This window comes from Hibiscus syriacus, unplaced genomic scaffold (genome assembly GCF_006381635.1).
Source record: "Hibiscus syriacus cultivar Baekdansim isolate YM2019G1 unplaced genomic scaffold, ASM638163v2 tig00006992_pilon, whole genome shotgun sequence".
NCBI classification, from domain to species: domain Eukaryota; kingdom Viridiplantae; phylum Streptophyta; class Magnoliopsida; order Malvales; family Malvaceae; genus Hibiscus; species Hibiscus syriacus.
Genome location: NW_024062121.1, coordinates 133,062 through 156,833, shown reverse-complemented (window position 1 = coordinate 156,833; position 23,772 = coordinate 133,062). Strand labels below are relative to the sequence as shown.

The following is a 23,772-nucleotide window of genomic DNA, read 5'->3' as shown; positions in this document are numbered from 1 at the left end:
TGAGATCAAGTTGGTCTCTAGACTAAAAAATCATGAATTTCACAATCTAGAATCTAGAATCAAATTTTTTGTTAGCATAACTATACAACTATGTTAAAACCTCATATGTATTCTTTTCTATTGTTCTCTATTTTCTTACTAAATGCTAGCTCTAATGCCTTCTGGTCTTTGACATATTTCCATGAATTTCACAATCTAGAATCTAGAATTAAATTTTTTGTTAGCATGAACTATACAACTATGTTAAAACCTAATAGGTATTCTTTCCCCTTGTTCTCTATTTTCTTACAAAATGCTAGCTCCAATGCCTTATGGTCTTTGACACCTTTCCATATAAACAATTTCAAACGATTCCTATTTCTCTAAAGTATTTTTCTTCTTCCTCTTTTGTGCTTGCGTCTAACCCCTACAATGAATAAAAAAAGGAAGTGTGACTACAAAAACATAAACAATAGATAGTTGAGTAAATCAATACTACTTAAATACAAACCTTTAAATAGTTGATTGACCATTCTTTCACCTTAACCTCATGCTTTTTTCTCCACTCCTCATAATCATGTAAAGAACCAAAATATTTCACCTTATTATCCTCGTTGTTTGTAGCCTAATAAAAAAAGATCAATTATAAAGAGGTTATAAATAAACATTTCATTATTTCATTATTCAACGTATAAAATTATTTGTCAACAATTATATACCTTGATAATAAGAGTAATAAAATTTGCTAGAATAACTCAATTTTCAATAATGATGGCCAACATAAATGAAAAAAATTATTAAAAGTCCTTTGATGCGAGACCCGTCAAGATCTTGATCAGTCATAATCATAACATGTCCAAATATCAGAGTATCTACATTCTTGTACTCTTTCCCCAATTCGAATCCTAGAGTATGCTTCATATAAAGTTTTTTCATCAGCTCATCAATGGTGATTGTTTTTGCATTACAAATTTTACCTTGCAATAGATAAACACCGTAGTATTTTTTTCTCTACAACATTAAGCCCAATCTCCTGCAAAACAAAAATTGCATTAGAAAATTAAGATAACACATCAATTTTCTTTTTTCTGTTTTCTCAATAATAATTACTTTACGAATAATTAAAACAATACAACTAAGAACATGGAAATAAAATAAAGTGTTGCAATCACGCTACCGACAGACATTGAAAACAATACATCATCTAACAAAATAGCATACAATACAAACAAAAGAACATCTAAAATCAAACTAAAAATATTATTGTCACATTAACTAAAGATATATTTAATGCTAACAACAAAATGGACATTCTCATTGAAAATAACAGTTAATATTTATGGCTGAGAGTTCTTTTTAGAAATAAATGTGACTGTTATTCTTGAATAAAATCCAACGACCTCCATTCTATTTTTTCTTCTGAAAAACATGGGTTCTCATTGAAAATGGCTTTAAGCTCAACATTATACAAATGTAAAATTCAAAGAAGCCAAGGAGCATACCTCTTAATGGAAATTTCGACGAGCTTAACACATTTACTATAGAGGACCTAAGATATAACACTCACACTACACTAATACCCACTACTTTTCTATTCTTTATCTCTAAGCTCTCTTTCTCTAGCTCACACTTTTGGTACCATTTTCTCACTTTTCACTCTTACTACAATGGTAAAACTCACCCCTATTTATATATACTGGTGGCCATTATATGGTTAACAAATGTCAACATCTTATCCATTTAACATTTCAAATATCTAGGTTCTTCTAATAAATAATTCTAGAAATAATATTAAATATTACAAATATCTAAATTTGTATATGGATACTTCTACATATCTATAATTTTTATATTATTCTAGAATATTTCTAATATACATATATAAATTAAATAACTCTAGAATTTACATTGTCATATAACATCTCTAATTCTCCATTGACATCTATTAATATCTATCCACAACTGCTACATTAGTTTATATCATGTAAGATTGATTATTAATTGATTAATAATTTTTCGAAAGAATTATTTTGACTCAAAATGAAATATTAAAGGTTAGAATGTTTAAAAAAAATAAAAATCAAAACAGTATTCAATTAGACGTTAGAGATATTTTTCTAACATTATGTCAATCATTTATTTAAAAAAACTATATCAAATCTTTATATCTTTTAGAGTAATTGAACTAAATTACCTCGGTAGTTAAAACAACAATTGTTATTCTTATAAGTCTCGGGTTTGAGCATCAGCTACTGTTGCAGGATTGAACTAAATTCCAGGCAAGAAGGCCAAAAGATCCACGGGCGATGCAAAGGGTTTGCAATCCAGTGTAAGACAAAAGCCCTTCCCACCCACCTAGCCTCCAAGAAAAGTCCCAAAGCTGGTTTTGAAAGCAGTGATCTTAGCAAGCTTAACATCAAATCTTCAAACAGGAACATAAAATATAGCCCGAATCGTACCACGTGTTAAACGAAGAAACTCCACCACAACCAGCTTTGCCCTCTTTAACTACACCAATCACACTAAACTTATGAAAATTCTTATCTGAGAACATTCAAGCTCTAATGTGCATCTCATTTCTACTCAAACGCTCCCAAAGAGCAACACTGCAGCCAAAGCTACACTCTTCCAAGATGGACCGAACTAGAAGTTCATCTATCTTAGTATAAGAGGGTGAAAGCAGATTATTTTTACTGCTATGTAAACCATGTGCTCGACTGCTATTTCTACTGGCCCTGAAATCTTCTTCATTTTTGTCGTTATCAAAACAGAGACTTTTTCACAATCAAGCGAATGATCCGCGTTTTCGCCAAGGGCTTCAAACGACCCCCATGTTTCTGCAATTCTCTTTAGGGTGGTATGGTTCCAACAATGTAATAGAACCCTTGAAACTTCTAACCATGTTGCACGATCCAGAGCTCCTAATTTTTCAGTCCAAAGATCTATACTGCTAAAAATCTCCTTCAAGTAGGACCAACCCAGGTCTTCATCTTCGATTATCAACAAGAAGAATTTTCCTCCCAGCCTTTTTACTTTAATCTCTCCCAATCCCCACTCATGAAGCCTTGATTCTATGCTTCTAACACTGCACACAATGGCCAGCTCCTTCTCACTGGTAATCCTGAGTATTTCGCCATCTTCACAGTGAGTCTACAACCATATAGCGAGAGTCCATCTAGTCTTTCAGTCGCTCTCAACGCATCAGACTTCTTCTCAAAACTCACAAACCCAAATCTCTTACCTCCTTTACTTAGTTTTCTAGCCATTAACACTTTTACCACCTCTCCATGTCTAGCAAACGTAAACTATAATCCTTTCCAATGCATTGCTCTTGGTATATTCTCAACGAACAGAGTAAACACCTCCATCTGGTTCTTGAGAAGCTACCGCGATCCTCGTAATCCGAATTTAATCATTAAGGTTAGCAGCGTCTTTAATTTTTAAACAGTGGTTTATCAAATTTAATACCTTTAGATTTTGTTTCCCTCCAAAATTTTTGCACTTTCCTCTCCTCCGCCTCGAAGCTTCTTCCATGTCTTTGTATTTAATTTATAGTTGTTTCATGGCTAGGCAGTGGCAGGTGCATGTACAAACCACTGTCCACCCTCATACTCGAATTTAAGTTAATTCTTTATTTTATTTAATGTGTCCATCCTAAAATTTTACTTGTATTTATCCTGAAAAATATTTTCGAATCCGTCACGGTGACTAAGACACTTTCAATACTCAATGAGCTTTGATCGACGATCGACTTCGATGCCGAACTATCGTTCACACCTCTAATTCAAAGCTTTCAAGTAAAGAACCCAAGGAAAGATTAATTGCAACCATATAGTGATTAAATGATAGTAACATCGTAATTAATATTTTCGGAAACGTTTTGGAAACAAAGGGAAAACGCAAAGCAGTTTCACGTAATTTAAGTCGATTTCCAAAATAGGGTTTCCTTCAAAAACCCTATAAAAAGGTGACAGCAAACTAACCCTAATTATCAAAACCGAAGCTATATATCATGGGAGTATCTAGCATGAAGACTTTTCTAATTTTCTTGGCAATAATCAGCCTGGTTGCGGTGGAGGCGGTGGTCCAAGGGGATGAGGCTGCGGCGCCTCTTGATGGAGGAGGAGTCCCCACTCGTCTACTCCAGGATCCTGTTAATCCCTGGACTCGTGGCTGCTCAAGAATCTTCAGGTGCCGAGGTGGCCATGGCAAATGAAGAATAGTTTAATAATGTTAAATTGGACTTGTCTAAATAAGAGCTTTAGCATGAACCCTGTTGTTTCATGGGAGTTCCTTTGATTTCTTCTTCTTTTATCCTCTCTTACCAGAGCTGTAATCGTCGTTTAATCCAATTAACATGTGCAAAGTAACAATAACTATGATATAAAATAATTAATAAATAATATAGTAATAAGAAAAAAAATTGAAACTTTGTTTTCTTCCAATATGATTCAGTTTAGTTGAAGTATTGGTATGTTGAGCAGCAAAGTGTTCTAAGAATAATATCTATTTTTAATGTCTAATAATGTTTCTGGTAGCTCATTTCCTTAACGGTATATTAAAGTTGTCATACTTGAGACATCCTGATTACAGTATCCTCAAATTTTAAACCTAAATTTATAGGCTTGAATGTATCAAAGGCCCCTAAACTTTTTTTAAAAAACTAATATGACCCTTAAACTCAAAAAAAAATTAATTTAACCCTTTGATCAATGTTTTTCATCATTAACCCACGTTCCGTTAATTCCTGTCTGGTAAATTACACTATTTATCACTCAACTATTTTCTTCTCTTTTATCTTGGCCATTAACCCAGCGCTTCCCCTGTTTCCATATGTTTTCAGGCTACCTAAGAACTTGTTTGATAGAGCACATGTCCGACTAAGTTTGTCTTTTAATCGAGCATACTCGATCCTAAGCCGGTGTTCTTCTTAAGATATTTCATCGGGCACTGCAGGACCACCACAACCGTTGCACACAGGAGTTGCATAGCCTGCTTCAACAAGTCATTCTCGGCACGGAGTTTATCGTTTTCTTGCCTAAGAATTACATTTTTCATGGCGTTCCCATTGGGTCTGGAATTTCAAACACAAGTGTAGGCCAATTCAACCATCAATATTGAACAGTAAAACAAAATAAGATCATCCACTTACCTTCATCTGAGTTCTCCTGTTTTGAAACCAAAATTTTATTTGGTTGACCTCTAGGCCTAACCTCCTGCTAAGCTCCATTTCTTCATGGATTTTCTGTTTTTCCTTTCCCTTTCTTCATCATCATACCCGGTACTCCGTCTCTAATTTCATCTCTTTGGAGTTCATGGATTCTGTCCCCCCCCCCCAATTATTTGTTTAAAAATGTGGAATCTTGAATATTGGACAACTACATATTGTGCTTTTACCTTCTTATGATGAAAACCCAGTAGTTATTTGATCTGGGTTTTCTTATGATTAAAACTAGGGGTGTAAACGAGCCGAGTCGAGCTCGAGTATTGCTGAGCTCGACTCGACTCGAAAACTTTGAAATGAAGCTCGACTCGACTCGAAAACTCGCGAGCTTAAAATTTTCAAGCTCGACTCGAACTCGAAATCCTAAACTGAAGCTCGTGAGCAGCTCGAAAAGGCTCGAAATGAAAAAAAAATTATTCAACTTAACTCGATTGAAGCCTCAAACTCAAACTCGAACATGAACCTTAAATACAAGAAATCTTACTGTATTTTTTTTATAAAAAAATCAATACATAAATATTAATATTATTAATAATTTATTTCTAAAAAAATAAAATCTTAATATATTATATTTTCGAGCTGCTCACGAGCTTTTCGAGTCGATTATCGAGTAGCTCGTTTCGGCTCGTTAAGAACTCGAGTCGAGCTCGAGCTCGAGTCGAGTCCATTCGATCCGAGTATTTATCGAGCTTTGATCGAGTCAATCTCGAGTAGCTCGCGATCTATCTCGTCTCATTTACAGCCCTAATTAAAACCCAGGAGCAATAAGGCGGCGGCGGCGTGAAAGAGAGGGAAGAAGTTAGAGAAATGGGTTAACTACATCCTTAGTCCCTGAAGTTACTAGGATTTTTGAAATTAAAACTTTTACAGTTCAACGACCAAAATAGAAGAGAAGAAAATGGTTGAGAGATGAATGGTGTAATTTACCCAACATGAATTAACAGAAATGTTGGTTAATGACGGAAAACGTTGGTCAAAGGGTCACATTGGGTTCTTTTGTCGAGTTGGAAGACCACATTGATCTAAAAAAATGATAGGGGTCACATTAGTTTTTTTTTTTTTTGAAAGTTCAAGAGCCTTTGATATATTTAAGCCAATTTATACAAAATTAATGTATAATTCTTTAAGGTAAAGGACATAAATGGTCCCCGACTACATGACACTATTTTATCGAATCACTTAATTATTAAAAGTTACAAAATGATCATCTAACTATAGGGTGTTGCAATTTATTGAGTTCCTCGAATATTGAAAGTTATAAAACGGCCACCCGATTGTTCATATGTTTCACACTTGTTTCTTTCCGTTAAAAATTTGATATGAGTTGGACATTGACATATTGATTGAGATATGATAGTCATTTGAGATTTTGAAATCATATTTTATTTCTCCCCTATTTTATTTCAACTAACAATGAATGAAGGGCAAAACAAGGCCCAAATCTCTAAACTTCCTTGAGTTGCATAACAGTCTCCAAATTTTAATAAAATAATAATTTAGGCACTAATTAACCCCAAAAAAACTCTTAAACGTGAATAACATCGATATTGTTTCATACAGTATCGATACTAACCCTTAAACATGCCCTATTTAGGCACTAATTAACCTCTTAAACTCTCTAATTTTACTACCTTGAGGTTTCCCACTTGTTATTAATCTTATGTGAATCATAGGGGTCATAAATAAGGTTTTAAACATGCTAAAATAACTCTAATAAGAATCTACCATGAAAACTTACTTAACATGCTTCAAATCAACTTTCTAGATATATATCACTTTTAATAATCCACAACTGATAGGAGGAATCTATGAGTGTGTTACTTGATTTCCTTGGGTGCTAAAACATCTCCAAATCAACTAGGGACACTTTTTCTTTACCCCTTGCCTTTGAACTTTCTCCCACCTCCTTAGTTAAACAAAAGTAAGAAAAAGGGTTTACTAACTTATCTAAGACTTAAAATAAGGTTAAGGATACTCCAAACAACTCAAATTTACTAGAATAAGCTTGAATACTTTAATTACTTAACCTCCCTTAAAAACCCATTTTGAAACCATGCTTAAAACTCAAGATTTGAGGCTTGAATTAAAGCTTGAGGGATGGAGATTAATGTTGTTACCTTGGTTGATTCAAACTAGGCTTGGAATCCTAAATGCTCTCACATTTTTCTTGCTCTTGAGAAGAAAAGGAAGAGAGAAAAGAAGAGGAAATGAAAGAGTATTTAGGAAGCTTGGGTTCACGTGAAATCCTCTAAATATAAGAGGTTTATATCCTTTAAAACCAACAATGGAAAAACTAAACTTTTGGTCCCTCATCTATAACTCCTAATTAAAATCATCACTTCACTTATACTCTTGGGTCAAACTTAAGCCCAATACCCTTTTGAATCGGTCCAAACTAATCTAGGAGATCTAATGGGCTTGAATTATGGGTCTTAGGTGACCCAAACTACTGACCCGAGATTCAGGGTATTACACGGATAGTGGTTGATATTAAAAAATGGGTTTTGAACTATTATCACATGATTTAGGACAAACGAAGGGTTACTCGAGTTAGTTCGAGGTTGGGGTTCGATCGGGAGGCGATGTTGAATCTATTGGAGGTAGCGGTGTAAGTCAACACTGACCAAAGCAAAGGGAACGACGGGGTAATGGTGAGTTGATACTAAATCTTTGTTAATTTGAAAAATAAAATTATGATTCAAGTATTTGAACTAATTGAAAACTCACAAAAAGTGATCACATTTTTTAAAATTACCAATTTAGGCTAAATTATTGTTAACTTGAAAAATAAAATTTAGGGTGTGACATCTTTATTGATGAATTGAGCATAACTGATTTTCTTAAAACTGAGACCAAGTTGGTCTCTAGACTAAAAAATCATGAATTTCACAATCTAGAATCTAGAATCAAATTTTTTATTAGCATTAACTATACAACTATGTTAAAACCTCATATGTATTATTTCCTACTGTTTTCTATTTTCTTACTAAATGTTAGCTCTAATGCCTTCCGGTCTTTGACATATTTCCATGAATTTCACAATCTAGAATATAAAATTAAATTTTTTTTAGCATGAACTATACAACTATGTTAAAACCTAATAGGTATTCTTTCCCCTTGTTCTCTATTTTCTTACAAAATTCTAGCTCCAATGCCTTCTGGTCTTTTACACCTTTCCATATAAACAATTTCAAACGATTTCCTATTTCTCTAAAGTATTGTTCTTCTTCCTCTTTTGTGCTTGCGCCTAACCCCTATAATGAATAAAAAAAGGAAGTATGACTACAAAAACATAAACAATAGATAGCTAAGTAAATCTGTAACACCCCCAACCAGTACCCGACCCAGATACGAGTCTGAGGTGTTACATTGACAACTCAAAACATTTACAAAATACCCAAGATTCAATTTGATATTTCTAATAAAACCGTTTATTTTCTATGATATAAAACATATGCTTTTACAAAACTGATCAGAGTGTATCTAATACAAATCTTTTAATTACATGGCAACTAAATTCTATATATAAAAAAATACATGTTATTCATTTAGGTTCTGATCTGACCTTCGGTAAGGAGAAACTAACATGTCTTGCTCCTCTTAGCTTCTCTTCCTGCTTTCCTGAACCTAAGTGTGAAACACACACACGCTAAGTCATAGACTTAGTGAGACATATAAATACATATGTAAATTATCAAATGCATGTACATATCATGTAATACAACGTCATACTGGTATACATACTTTTTCATGTAACAATTACATACACACATGCATGTCACCATTTATATTTTTTCATACTCTTATATGATTATCCTTTCTATCTCTTATCTCTTGTTCATATGATCTCTTATTTTCATATTCTATATCTTATAACATGTTCTTACATCATCATATGAGTCCTTGATATTCATTCATATATATACCTTAACATATATTCATGTACATCCCATAAAAAATGCCATAACCCATAACACACATTCTTTCCTGTAACATATACACACATTCACATATATCATCATATAAAACATGCAACACATTTCTCATTGCAACTCACATTTTATCGTTATCTTTTTGGTTAGCCCATGCACACTACTGAGAACTTAAGGTATGTGAGTACATAGAGGTTGTGCACTATGCTGTCACCACAGCTTGTATAATTCCCACTAGGGGCGTGTAGAATTTGTCCCGAAGGACCACGTAAATGTCCCGAAGGACCACTTATAATACACATGTCTCGAAGGACCACTATGTCCCAAAGGACCGCGTAGACCCTCGACTCTTGGCATGACAACTATACCTATAGCTCTCATAACACATGACATGGGCATTATCTTTTACCTCATTACACATTCACATATTCATATCACATAGTCACGTAGTTTACTTTCACGTAGCATTTTTCCATGAATTCACATTCACGTATCACATAACTTTCCACTTGTACTTGTATTCTTTTTTTTCACATAGCTCATAATTATGATTCTTATCTCATAACATATATTCACATCACTCATATAACATACATAGCATATCGTGTAACGTTCTCATAGAAACACATATGAGTCATATCACTTTCACATATATTTTATCATATATCTTATCTCTTATGATCATATAACCTACATTCGACAATTAAACCTATGCATTTACTCATATACTTCTAGCACCATATTATTATAGGATCATGCTCAGGTACTCTTAAACATCATATCATACTATACTTATATTATTGTACTCATGTCATCTATTATCGGAATTAGACTCATCGCAAGTCTTAATTCCATAAACATCATGTACACTTAATATCATGTACTCACCTGGTCTCACTAGTCAATATCGATCTGTTATCTTTTCCTTGATCGATCTTATTTGCCAAGTTCCGGAACTTGTTTAGGCTCTGAATCTACATAGTAATTCATTGATACTAATCAGTATATTAATTAATATATTCTAAACTATCATTTCTTAGGCTAAAAGAAGAGTCATTTTCATCTTTTAATGAAGGTATGCATCGATACACCACACCCTGCATCGATGCATAAATCCTATTCGATGTTTACATTTAAGGGGGTGCATCGATGCACTGATGGCATTCAATGTTCGTATTTTAGAAGAGTGCATCAATGCACTTCAGGTGCATCGATACACCTTGAATAATTTTTGGGATTTACCCTTGATGCATCAGTGTGCATCGATGCACATAGCCCAGAATTCCAATTTACACCTGAAAATCCACTCTTTTCAGCTTAATTACTTCATATATCATCCCCTTTCTTATTTTTAACTTACATATACATGTTTAAACTCATTTATATTCATTTAGCTCGTCTTTAACCTTAATATCCTCTCATTTTCATTAACTTCAAGAATCATACCAGATTTTCAACATGTTTTAAAACTCATTCTAACACTTCACATCTCTTAATTTAACCATTGACAAGTCAAATTCAATTTCAAAATCTATTAACTCCTTCTATTTCAAAAATTCACGTAAAAACTCATTTTCTTTAATCTCTTCTATATCTTTCATCTTGTTGTTTTAGAACAAATTAAGCTTTCCTTAAGCTTAATTATCCTCTAATGATCATAATCCAACCTTAAAATCAATAATTAATCCACAAGCAAAGAAACTCACCTTTGAGCTTGGAGATACGGGAGGAAGAAGAAGAAGACTGAAGAATGCTCTGGAGAAATTATCTCCTTCCCACGTGCTTATTACCCTTTATAAAGGAAAATAAAAATCTTTTCTGAAAAATGACCATAATACCCTTGTTACTTCAAACTTTGTTATTTAAATCCAACATCAATACTTTTCATTTAAATCCCTAACTTTCAATCTCTTCTGAGATTGGTCACTAAATTACCAAAAATTCTATTTTGGTCATTGACCCGACTTTTAGGATGTTACAAAATCAATACTACTTAAAGACAAACCTTTAAATAGTTTATTGATCATTCTTTCACCTTAACCCCATGCTTTTTTCTCCACTCCTCATAATCATGTAAAAAAATCTAAATATTTCACCTTATTATCCTCATTGTTTGTAGCCTAATAAAAAATCAATTATAAAGAGGTTATAAATAAACATTTCATTATTCAACATATAAAATTATTTGTCAAAATTACATACCTTGATAATAAAAGTAATAAAAATTGCAAGAATAACTCAATTTTCAATAATGATGGAAAACATTAATGAAAAAAATTATTAAAAGTCCTTTGATGCGAGACCCGTCAATATATTGATCAGTCATAATCATAACATGTCCAAATATCAGAGTATCAACATTCTCGTACTCTTTCCCCAATTCGAGTCCTAGAGTATGCTTCATATTATTCAATTAAAGTTTTTTCATCAGCTCATCAATAGTGATTGTTTCTGCATTACGAATTTTACCTCGCAATAGATAAACATCATAATATTTTTTTTCTCTACAACATTAAGCCCAATGTCCTGCAAAACAAAAATTGCATTAGAAAATTAAGATAACACATCGATTTTCTTTTTTCTGTTTGCTCAATAATAATTACTTTACTAATAATTAAAACAATACAACTAAAAACATGGAAATAAAATAAAGTGTTGCAATCACTCTGCCGACAGACATTAAAAACAATACATCTAACAAAATAGCATACAATACAAACAAAAGAACATCTAAAATCAAACAAAAAAATATTATTGTCACATAAAACACATTAACTAAAGACATATTTAATGCTAACAACAAATTGGACAATCTCATTGAAAATAACAGTTAATCTTTATAGCTGAGAGTTCTTTTTAGAAATAAATACGATTGTTATTTTCGAATAAAATCCAACAACCTCCATTCTATTTTTTCTTCTAAAAAACATGGGTTCTCATTGAAAATGACTTTAAGCTCAACAATATTGGAATGTAAAATTCAAAGAAGCCAAGGAACATAGCTCTTGTTGGAAATTTCGACGAGCTTAACACATTTACTATAGAAGACCTAAGATATAACACTCACACTACACTAACAACCACTACTTTTCTCTTCTCTATCTCTAAGCTCTCTTTCTCTAGCTCGCATTTTTGGTACCAATTTCTCACTTTTACTCTTACTGCAATAGTAAAACTCACCCTTATTTATATATATTGGTGGCCATTATATGGTTAACAAATGTCAACATCTTATCCATTTAACATTACAAATATCTAGGTTTTTCTAATAAATAATTCTAGATATAATATTAAATATTACAAATCTCTAGATTTGTATATGGATACTTCTACACATCTATAATTTTTATATTATTCTAGAATATTTCTAATATACATATATAAATTAAATAACTCTAGAATTTACATTGTCATATAACTTCTCTAATTCTCCATTGACATCTATTAATTTCTATCCACAACTGTTACATTAGTTTATATCATGTAAGATTGATTATTAGTTGATTAATAATTTTTTGAAAGAGTTATTTTGACTCAAAATGAAATATTAAAGGTTAGAATGTTTAAAAAAATAAAAATCAAAATAGTATTCAATTAGACGTTAGAGATATTTTTCTAACATTATGTCAATCATTTATTTTTTTAAAAAAACTATATCAAATCTTTTATTACATTCTTTATATTTTATCACATAAAGTCATGCTATTGTTGTTCTAAACTCAGTTTTTCATTTTCGGTGTAATCTAAAATACAACAAGTCAATATAAAGTTAAAAAAAAGTTAAAATCGATTGTAATTGAAAAACTTATAAGCCAAGTAACATTTTAAGTTGAAACTAAAAATGTTATGTTCTTCATAACAAATCATATAAATTACAAACTTTTCTGGTTACAACACAAAAAGTTAACATCAAGTAACTCATATAACAGTCTATGTTGTATTTGAATTATCATTAATTGTATATCTTTTAGAGTAATTGAACTAAATTACATCAGTGGTTAAAGGAACAATTGTTATTCTTATAAATCTCGAGTTTGAGCATCAACGATTGTTGCAGGATGATTGAACTAAATTCCAGGCAAGCTGGCCAAAAGATCCACGGGCGATGCAAAGGGTTTGCAATCCAGTGTAAGACAAAAGCCCTTCCCACCCACCTAGCCTCTAAGTTTTGAAAGCAGTGACCTTAGCAAGCTTAACATCAAATCTTCAAACAGGAACATAAAATATAGCCCGAATCGTACCACATGATAAACGAAGAAACTCCACCACAACCAGCTTTGACCTCTTTAACTACACCAATCACACTAAACTTGTGAAAATTCTTAGCTGAGAACATTCAAGCTCTAATGTGCACCCATTGGACCTTAACTTTGATTACCTGTCTCCAAAGAGCCGTTTTCTTCTTTGCCACTGAAACTCCCCCACAGGAAGGCCCACCTTAACTTTGCAATCTTCTGAACCACGGTTCTTGGGATTTCGAAAAAGGAGATATAAAAGCAGGGAAGCATTGACAACACTGCAAAAAATGGAACAACTCTCCCGGCAAACTAAATGGTTCTACACTTCCATCCAGAGAGATTGGAGCGAAACAACCCCCTAATCGACCTCATTTCTACTCAAACGCTCCCAAAGAGCAACATTGCAGCCAAAGCTACACCCTTCCAACATGGACCGAACTAGAAGTTCATCTATCTTAGTATAAAAGGTTGAAAGCAGACTATTTTTACTCCAATGTAAACCATGTGCTCGACTGCTATTTCTACTGGCCCTGAAATCATATTTTTCATTTTTGTCGTTATCAAAACAGAGACTTTTTCACAATCAAGCGAATGATCCGCGTTTTCGCTAAGGGCTTCAAACGACCCCCATATTTTTGCAATTCTCTTTAGGGTAGTATGGTTCCAACAATGTAATAGAACCCTTGAAAGTTGAAACTTCTAACCATGTTGCACGATCCAGAGCTCCTAATTTTTCAGTCCAAAGATCTATACTGTTAAAAATCTCCTTCAAGTAGGACCACCAACCCAGGTCTTCTGGCAACAAAAACAGGACTTTATCTTCGATTATCAACAAGAAAAACTTTTCTCCCAGCCTTTTTACTTTAATCTCTCCCAATCTCCACTCATGAAGCCTTGATTCTATGTTTCTAACACTGCACACAGTGGCCAGCTCCTTCTCACTGGTAATCCTGAGTATTTCGCCATCTTCACAGTGAGTCTACAACCATATAGCGAGAGTCCATATAGTCTTTCAGTCGCTCTCAACGCATCAGACTTCTTCTCAAAACAAATCTTTTACCTCCTTTACTAGGTTTTCTAGCCATAAACACTTTTACCACCTCTCCATGTCTTGCAAACGTAAACTATAATCCTTTCCAATGCATTGCTTTTGGTATATTCTCAATGAACAGAGTAAACACCTCCATCTGGTTCTTGAGAAGCTACCGCGATCCTCGTAATCCGAATTAAATCATTAAGGTTAGCAGCGTCTTTAATTTTTAAACAGTGGTTTATCAAATTTAATACCTTTAGATTTTGTTTCCCTCCAAAATTTTTGCACTTTCCTCTCCTCCGCCTCGAAGCTTCTTACATGTCTTTGTATTTAATTTATAGTCGTTTCATGGCTAGGCAGTGGCAGGTGCATGTACAAACCAGTGTCCACCCTCATACTCGAATTTTTTTAAGTTAATTCTTCATTTTATTTAATGTGTCCATCCTAAAATTTTAATTGTGTTTATCTTGAAAATATTTTCGAATCCGCCAAGGTGACTAGGACACTTTCAATACTCAATGAGCCTTGATCGACGATCGACTTCGATGCCGATCCATCGTTCACACCTCTAATCCAAAGCTTTCAAGTAAAGAACCCAAGGAAAGATTAATTGCAACCATATAGTGATTAAATGATAGTAACATCGTAATTAATATTTTCGGAAACGTTTTGGAAACAAAGGGAAAACGCAAAGCAGTTTCACGTAATTTAAGTCGATTTTCAAAATAGGGTTTCCCTCAAAAACCCTATAAAAAGGTGACAGCAAACTAACCCTAATTATCAAAACCGAAGATATATATCATGGGAGCATCTAGCATGAAGACTTTGCTAATTTTCTTGGTAATAATCAGCCTGGTTGCGGTGGAGGCGGTGGTCCAAGGGGATGAGGCTGCGGCGCCTCTTGATGGAGGAGGAGTCCCCAGTCGTCTACTCCAGGATCCTGTTAATCCCTGGACTCGTGGCTGCTCAAGAATCTTCAGGTGCCGAGGAGGCCATGGCAAATGAAGAATAGTTTAATAATGTTAAATTGGAGTTGTCTAAATAAGTAAGAGCTTTAGCATGAACCCTGTTGTTTCATGGGAGTTCCTTTGATTTCTTCTTCTTTTATCCTCTCTTACCAGAGCTGTAATCGTCGTTTAATCCAATTTACATGTGCAAAGTAACAATAACTATGATATAAAATAATTAATAAATAATATAGTAATAAGAAAAAAAATTGAAACTTTGTTTTCTTCCAATATGATTGAGTTTAGTTGAAGTATTGGTATGTTGAGCAGCAAAGTGTTCTAAGAATAATATCTATTTTTAATGTTTAATAATGTTTCCCGTAGCATTTTTACTTAGCGGTATATTAAAATTATCGTACCTGAGACATCTCGCTTACAGTATCCTCGAGTTCTAAACTTAAATTTATAGACTTAAATGTATCAAAGGCCCCTAAACTTTTAAAAATACAAACTAATGTGACCCTTTAACTCGAAAAAATAATTCAATTTAATCCTTGACCAATGTTTTTCATCATTAACCCATAGTTCCGTTAATTCCTGTTGGGTAAATTATACTATTCATCACTCAACTATTTTCTCTCTTTAATTTTGGTCACTAAACTCTAAAAGTTTTCAATTTCAGAAACTTTAGAGGCTTCGGAGACTAAGAATATAGTTAACCGTTTTATTTTAAGGGTAAACTATACAAGTGGTCACTTTTGTTTCAGGGATAAATAATTAATCATGGTCTTTTTGTAAACCCAAAATAGTTTAGGGATAAAATATCAATTTCCCCATCCCTTGTTTTCCCATATGTTTTCTTCCCCACAGCGCTTCCCCTGTTTCCATATGTTTTCAGACTACCTAAGAACTTGTTTGATAGAGCACATGTCCGACTAAGTTTACCTTTTAATCGAGCATACTCGATCCTAAGCCGGTGTTCTTCATAAGATATTTCATCGGGCACTGCAGGACCACCACAACCTTTGCATACAGGAGTTTTCATAGCCTGCTTCAACAAGTCATTCTCGGCACGGAGTTTATCGTTTTCTTGAGTAAGAATTACATTTTTCATGGCGTCCCATTGGGTCTGGAATTTCAAACACAAGTGTAGACCAATTCAACCATCAATATTGTACAGTAAAACAAAATAAGATCATCCACTTACCTTCATCCGAGTTCTCCTGTTTTGAAACCAAAATTTTATTTGATTGCCCTCTAGGCCTAACCTCCTGCTAAGCTCCATTTCTTCATGGATTTTCTGTTTTTCTTTTCCCTTTCTTCATCATCATATCCGGTAATCCGTCTCTAATGTCATCTCTTTGGAGTTCATGGATTCTGTTTTTCCCCCTATTATTTGTTTTAAAAAGTGGAATCTTGAATATTAGCCAAATACACTAGGATTTTCGAAATTGAAACTTTTAGAGTTTAGTGATAAAAATAGAAGAGAAGAAAATAGTTGAGTATGAATGATGTAATTTATCAAACAGAAATTAATGGAAATGTTGGCCAATGACGAAAAATATTAGTCAAATGACCACATTAAATTCTTTTATCGAGTTGGAGGGCCACATTGATCTAAAAAATCGATAGGGGCAACATTAGTTTATTTTTTTGAAAGTTCAAGAGCCTTTGATATATTTAAGCCAAATTTTACGAAACTAATGTATAATTCTTTAGGGTAAACTTTAGGGTAAAGGACATAAATGGTCCCCCGACTACATGACACTATTTTATCAAGTCATTTAATTATTAAAAGTTACATGCATTGTACTGTATCTTTATTTTAAACTTTCTGACTGTCGGAGGTCTTCCACGTAAGCTGCTATCAACCTGGCGTTGGGGGTAGCCTACTATACTACCTTCCCCTTACTCCATCGCATATGGGAATAGGGTTTTATTGTTGTTGTATTTAATTATTAAAAGTTACAAAATGATCATCTAACTATAGGGTGTTGTAATTTATTGAGTTCCTCGAATATTAAAAGTTATAAAACGGCCACCCGATTGTTTATATGTTTTAAACTTGTTTCTTTCCGTTAAAAAATCGATATGAGTTGGACATTGACATGTTGACTGGGATATGATAGTCGTTTGAGATTTTGAAATCATATTTTTTTTCTCCCCTATTTTATTTCAACTAACAAGGAATGAAGGGCAAAACAAGGCCCAAATCTCTAAACCTCCTTGAGTTGAATAACAGTCTCCAAATTTTAATGAAATAATAATTTAGGCACTAATTAACCCCTTAAAAACTCTTAAACATGAATAATATCGATATTGTTTCTTACAGTATCGATACTAACCCTTAAACATGCCCTATTTAGGCACTAATTAACCCCTTAAACTCTCTAATTTTACTACCTTGAGGTTTACCACTTGTTATTAATCTTATGTTAATCATAGGGGAACATAAATAAGGCTTTAAACATACTAAAATAACTTTAATAAGAATCTACCATGAAAACTTACTTAACATGCTTCAACTCAACTTTCTAGCTATATATCATTTTTAATAATCCACAACTGGTAGGAGGAATTTGTGAGTGTGTTACTTGATTTCCTTAGGTGCTAAAACATCTCCAAATCAACTAGGGGCACTTTTTCTTTACCCCTTGCCTTTGAACTTTCTCCCACCTCCTTAGCTAAAAAAAGCAAGAAAAAGGGTTTACTAACTTATCTAAGACTTAAAATAAGGTTAAGGATACTCCAAACAACTCAAATTTACTAGAATAATCTTGAATACTTTGATTACTTAACCTCCCTTAAAAACCCATTTTGAAACCATGCTTAAAACTCAAGATTTGGGGCTTGAATTAAAGCTTGAGGGATGAAGATTAAGATTTTTACCTTGGTTGATTCAAACTAGGCTTGGAATCCTAAAGCTCTCACATTTTTCTTGCTCTTGAGAAGAAAAGGAAGAGAGAAAAGAAGAGGAAATGAAAGATATTTAGGAAGCTTGGGTTCACGTGAAATCCTCTAAATATAAGAGGTTTATATCCTTTAAAACCAACAATGGAAAAACTAAACTTTTGGTCCCTCATCTATAACTCCTATTTAAAATCATCACTTCACTTATACTCTTGGGCCAAACTTAAGCCCAACACCCTTTTGAATTGGTCCAAACTAATCTAGGAGATCTAATGGGCTTGAATTATGGGTCTTGGGTGACTCAAACTACTGACCCGAGATTCGGGGTATTACACGGATAGTGGTTGATATTAAAAAATGGGTTTTGAACGATTATCACGTGATTTAGGACAAACGAAGGGTTACTCGAGTTAGTTGGAGGTTAGGGTCGATCGGGAGACGATGTTGAATCTATTGGAGGTAGCGGTGTAAGTCAACACTGACCAAAGCAAAGGGAACGACGGGGTAATGGTGAGCTGATACTAAATCTTTGTTAATTTGAAAAATAAAATTATGATTCAAGTATTTGAACTAATTGAAAACTCACAAAAAGTGATCCCATATTTTAAAATTACCAATTTAGGCTAAATTATTGTTAACTTGAAAAATAAAATTTAGGGTGTGACATCTTTATTGATGAATTGAGCATAACTGATTTTCTTCAAACTGAGATCAAGTTGGTCTCTAGACTAAAAAATCATGAATTTCACAATCTAGAATCTAGAACCAAATTTTTTATTAGCATGAACTATACAACTATGTTAAAACCTCATATGTATTCTTTCCTAATGTTTTCTATTTTCTTACTAAATGCTAGCTCTAATGCCTTCCGGTCTTTGACATATTTCCATGAATTTCACAATCTAGAATCTAGAATTAAATTTTTTGTTAGCATGAACTATACAACTATGTTAAAACCTAATAGGTATTCTTTCCCCCTGTTCTCTATTTTCTTACAAAATGCTAGCTCCAATGCCTTCTGGTCTTTGACACCTTTCCATATAAACAATTTCAAACAATTTCCTATTTCTCTAAAGTATTGTTCTTCTTCCTCTTTTGTGCTTGAGCCTAACCCCTACAATGAATAAAAAAAGGAAGTATGACTACAAAATCATAAACAATAGATAGCTGAGTAAATCAATACTACTTAAAGACAAACCTTTAAATAGTTGATTGACCATTCTTTCAACTTAACCCCATGCTTTTTTCTCCTCTCCTCATAATCATGTAAAAAATCTAGATATTTCACTTTATTATCCTCGTTGTTTGTAGCCTAATAAAAAAATCAATTATAAAGAGGTTATAAATAAACATTTCATTATTCAACATATAAAATTATTTGTCAAAATTACATACCTTGATAATAAAAGTAATAAAAATTACAAGAATAACTCAATTTTCAATAATGATGGCAAACATTAATGAAAAAAATTATTAAAAGTCCTTTGATGTGAGACCCGTCAAGATCTTGATCAGTCATAATCATAACATGTCCAAATATCAGAGTATCAACATTCTCGTACTCTTTCCCCAATTCGAGTCCTAGAGTATGCTTCATATTCTTCAATTAAAGTTTTTTCATCAGCTCATCAATAGTGATTGTTTATGCATTACGAATTTTACCTCGCAATAGATAAACACCATAGTATTTTTTTTCTCTAAAACATTAAGCCCAATGTCCTGCAAAACAAAAATTGCATTAGAAAATTAAGATAACACATCAATTTTCTTTTTTCTGTTTGCTCAATAATAATTACTTTACTAATAATTAAAACAATACAACTAAGAACATGGAAATAAAATAAAGTGTTTCAATCACACTGCCGACAGACATTGAAAACAATACATCTAACAAAATAGCATACAATACAAACAATAGAACATCTAAAATCAAACTAAATATTATTGTCACATAAAACACATTAACTAAAGACATATTTAATGCTAACAACAAAATGGACAATCTCATTGAAAATAACAATTAATATTTATGGCTGAGAGTTCTTTTTAGAAATAAATGCGACTGTAATTCTCGAATAAAATCCAACAACATCCATTCTATTTTTTCTTTTGAAAAACATGGGTTCTCATTGAAAATGGCTTTAAGCTCAACAATATACGAATGTAAAATTCAAAGAAGCCAAGGAACATACCTCTTGTTGGAAATTTCGACGAGCTTAACACATTTACTATTGAGGACCTAAGATATAACACTCACACTAAACTAATACCCACTACTTTTTTCTTCTCTATCTCTAAGCTCTCTTTCTCTAGATCACACTTTTGGTACCATTTTCTCACTTTTCACTCTTACTACAATGGTAAAACTCACCCCTATTTATATATACTGGTGGCCATTATATGGTTAACAAATGTCAACATCTTATCCATTTAACATTACAAATATCTAGGTTCTTCTAATAAATAATTCTAGATATAATATTAAATATTACAAATCTCTAAATTTGTATATGAATACTTCTACACATCTATATTTTTTATATTATTCTAGAATATTTCTAATATACATATATAAGTTAAATAACTCTAGAATTTACATTCTCATATAACATCTCTAATTCTCCATTGACATCTTTTAATATCTATCCACAACTGCTACATTAGTTTATATCATGTAAGATTGATTATTAGTTGATTAATAATTTTTCGAAAGAGTTATTTTGACTCAAAATGAAATATTAAAGGTTAGAATATTTTTAAAAAAATAATAGAAATCAAAATAGTATTCAATTAGACGTTAGAGATATTTTTCTAACATCATGTCAATCATTTATTTAAAAAAACTATATCAAATCTTTTATTACATTCTTTATATTTTATCACATAAAGTCATGCAATTGTTGTTCTAAACTCAGTCTTTCATTTTCGGTGTAATATAAAATACAACAAATTAATATAAAGTTAAAAAAAGTTACAATCGATAGTAACTGAAAAACTTATAAGCCAAGTAACATTTTAAGTTGAAACTAAAAATGTTATGTTCTTCATAACAAATCATATAAATTACAAACTTTTCTGGTTACAACTTAAAAAGTTAACATCAAGTAACTCATATAACATTCTATGTTGTATTTGAATTATCATTATTTGTATATATTTTAGAGTAATTGAACTAAATTACATCAGTGGTTAAAAGAACAGTTGTTATTCTTATAAGTCTCGAGTTTGAGCATTAGCGACTGCTGCATGATGATTGAACTAAATTCCTGTTGGGTAAATTACATTATTCATCACTCAATTATTTTCTTTTCTTCTATTTTGGTCATTAAACTTTAAGAAAATTCAATTTCAGAAACTTTAGGCTTTGGGGACTAAGGATGTAGTTAATCGTTTTATTTTAAGGGTAAACTATACAAATGGTCACTTTTGTTTCATGGATAAATTATTAATCACGGGTCATTTTCTAAACCCAAAATAATTTAGGGATAAAATATCAATTTCCCCCATCTTTTTTTCATATGTTTTCTTCCCCAAAGCGCTTCCCCTGTTTCCATTTGTTTTCAGACTACCTAAGAACTCGCTTGATAGGGCACATGTCCGACTAAGTTTGTCTTTTAATCGAGCATACTCGATCCTAAGCCGGTGTTCTTCATAAGATATTTCATCGGGCACTGCAGGACCACCACAACCGTTGCATACAGGAGTTGTGATAGCCTGCTTCAACAAGTCATTCTCGGCACGGAGTTTATCGTTTTCTTGCCTAAGAATTACATTTTTCATGGCGTTCCCATTGGGTATGTATTTTCAAACACAAGTGTAGACCAATTCAACCATCAATATTGTACAGTAAAACAAAATAAGATCATCCACTTACCTTCATCTGAGTTCTCCAGTTTTGAAACCAAACTTTTATTTGGTTGCCCTCTAGGCCTAACCTCCTGCTAAGCTCCATTATTTGTTTAAAAAGTGGAATCTTGAATATCTGCCAACTACACATTTTGCTTTTACCTTCTTATGATGAAAACCCAGGAGTTATTTGATCTGGGTTTTATTATGATAAAAACCCAGGAGCAATAATGCGGCGGCGGCGAGAAGGAGAGGGAAGAAGTTAGAGAAATGGAGTAAAATGGGTTAACTACATCCTTAGTCCCTGAAGTCACTAGGATTTTCGAAATTGAAAACTTCTAGAGTTCAGTGACCAAAATAGAAGAGAAGAAAATAGTTGAGTAATGAATGCTGTAATTTACCCAAAAGGAATTAACGGAAATGTTAGTCAATGACGGAAAACGTTGGTCAAAATGTCACATTGAATTCTTTTGTTGAGTTGGAGAGCCACATTGATCTAAAAACACGATAAGGGCCACATTAGTTTTTTTTTTGAAAGTTCAAGGGCCTTTAATATATTTAAGCCAATTTATACGAAACTAAAGTATAATTCTTTAGGGTGTGTTTGGTTCAAGGATTGTGGGATTCCCATCCCATGGGAATCCCACATTCCCATGTTTGGTTGGCCGGGAATCTCATTCCCGGTAATGTTTTATTACCAATAGTAGATTTTTTGGGTATATTACCGAGAATTTCAGTACATCCCTTCCCTTAGGTATTGTAACATTATCGTCGTTTTGGACTAAAATGCCCTTAAATTATTATTTTTTTTCAAAAATATTCTTCTTCTGTCATTGAATAATAAAAATTCTACGAAGGTTAAATTACAAATTTATCCTCAAATTATTTTAGATTTACAAAAAAAATCTATAATTAAAATTTTATATGAAGTTCAGGGGTTAAAAAAATTTACCCTTTCATTAAACTTTTTTTTATATTTTTAATTTTGTAAAAAAATTATATAAATATTATGAATTTAATTTTTTAAAGAAAATATATAAATATTTTACAATTTGTAATATTATACAAATATATAATAAGGACAATTTGGTCAAATATACATTCCAATAATCTTTTATTCCGTTAATCAAATACGGTAATCTTACATTCCTGCTAAACCAACCAAACACAAAATACAACATTCACAGTAATCCTATTCCCTGGTAATCTTTTATTCCCACTGGTAATCTTACATTCCGTGAACCAAACGCACCCTTAGGGTAAAGGACATAAAAGGTCCCCTGACTACATGACACTATTATCACAGGAGCTACTTGCTCAGGGAGAACGGATTGGCAACGTGGACACTGTATTATCAGAGGAAACCATTACGAGTAAATTGAAAACTAGAACTTATTCAACATTTGTAACTAATATTAACCTGGAAGAGGCGGTGCCCATCGATCAAGGACCCGATTCTTGCATCATTTGCCAGGTAATTCAGTGCGCTTAGACCTTTAACTTGCTTTTTATCAGTCAATCTTCAAGTTTGAAGCACGCATTTTCTCTTGGAATTTGCAGACGAACCAAGAGAAAATCGGAACACTCATTGCGGACTCACGCAGGTTGCTTAAGTGGTTGTCCATGAAGAACGTATGCCCCATATCCGAGGCACTAGCCACCA

At 32.7% G+C, this 23,772-nt stretch overlaps 1 long non-coding RNA gene across 1 annotated transcript; it reads right to left on the bottom strand.

Annotated features, from left to right (window-relative positions):
- Positions 1-1,518: 1,518 nt before the first annotated feature.
- LOC120201112 lies at positions 1,519-23,705 on the bottom strand. Its single transcript, XR_005523625.1, has 4 exons — positions 23,672-23,705; positions 23,414-23,609; positions 8,790-8,797; positions 1,519-1,528 (listed from the first exon to the last, which is right to left on the bottom strand). It is a non-coding gene; the product is annotated as an uncharacterized LOC120201112 (long non-coding RNA).
- Positions 23,706-23,772: the final 67 nt, after the last annotated feature.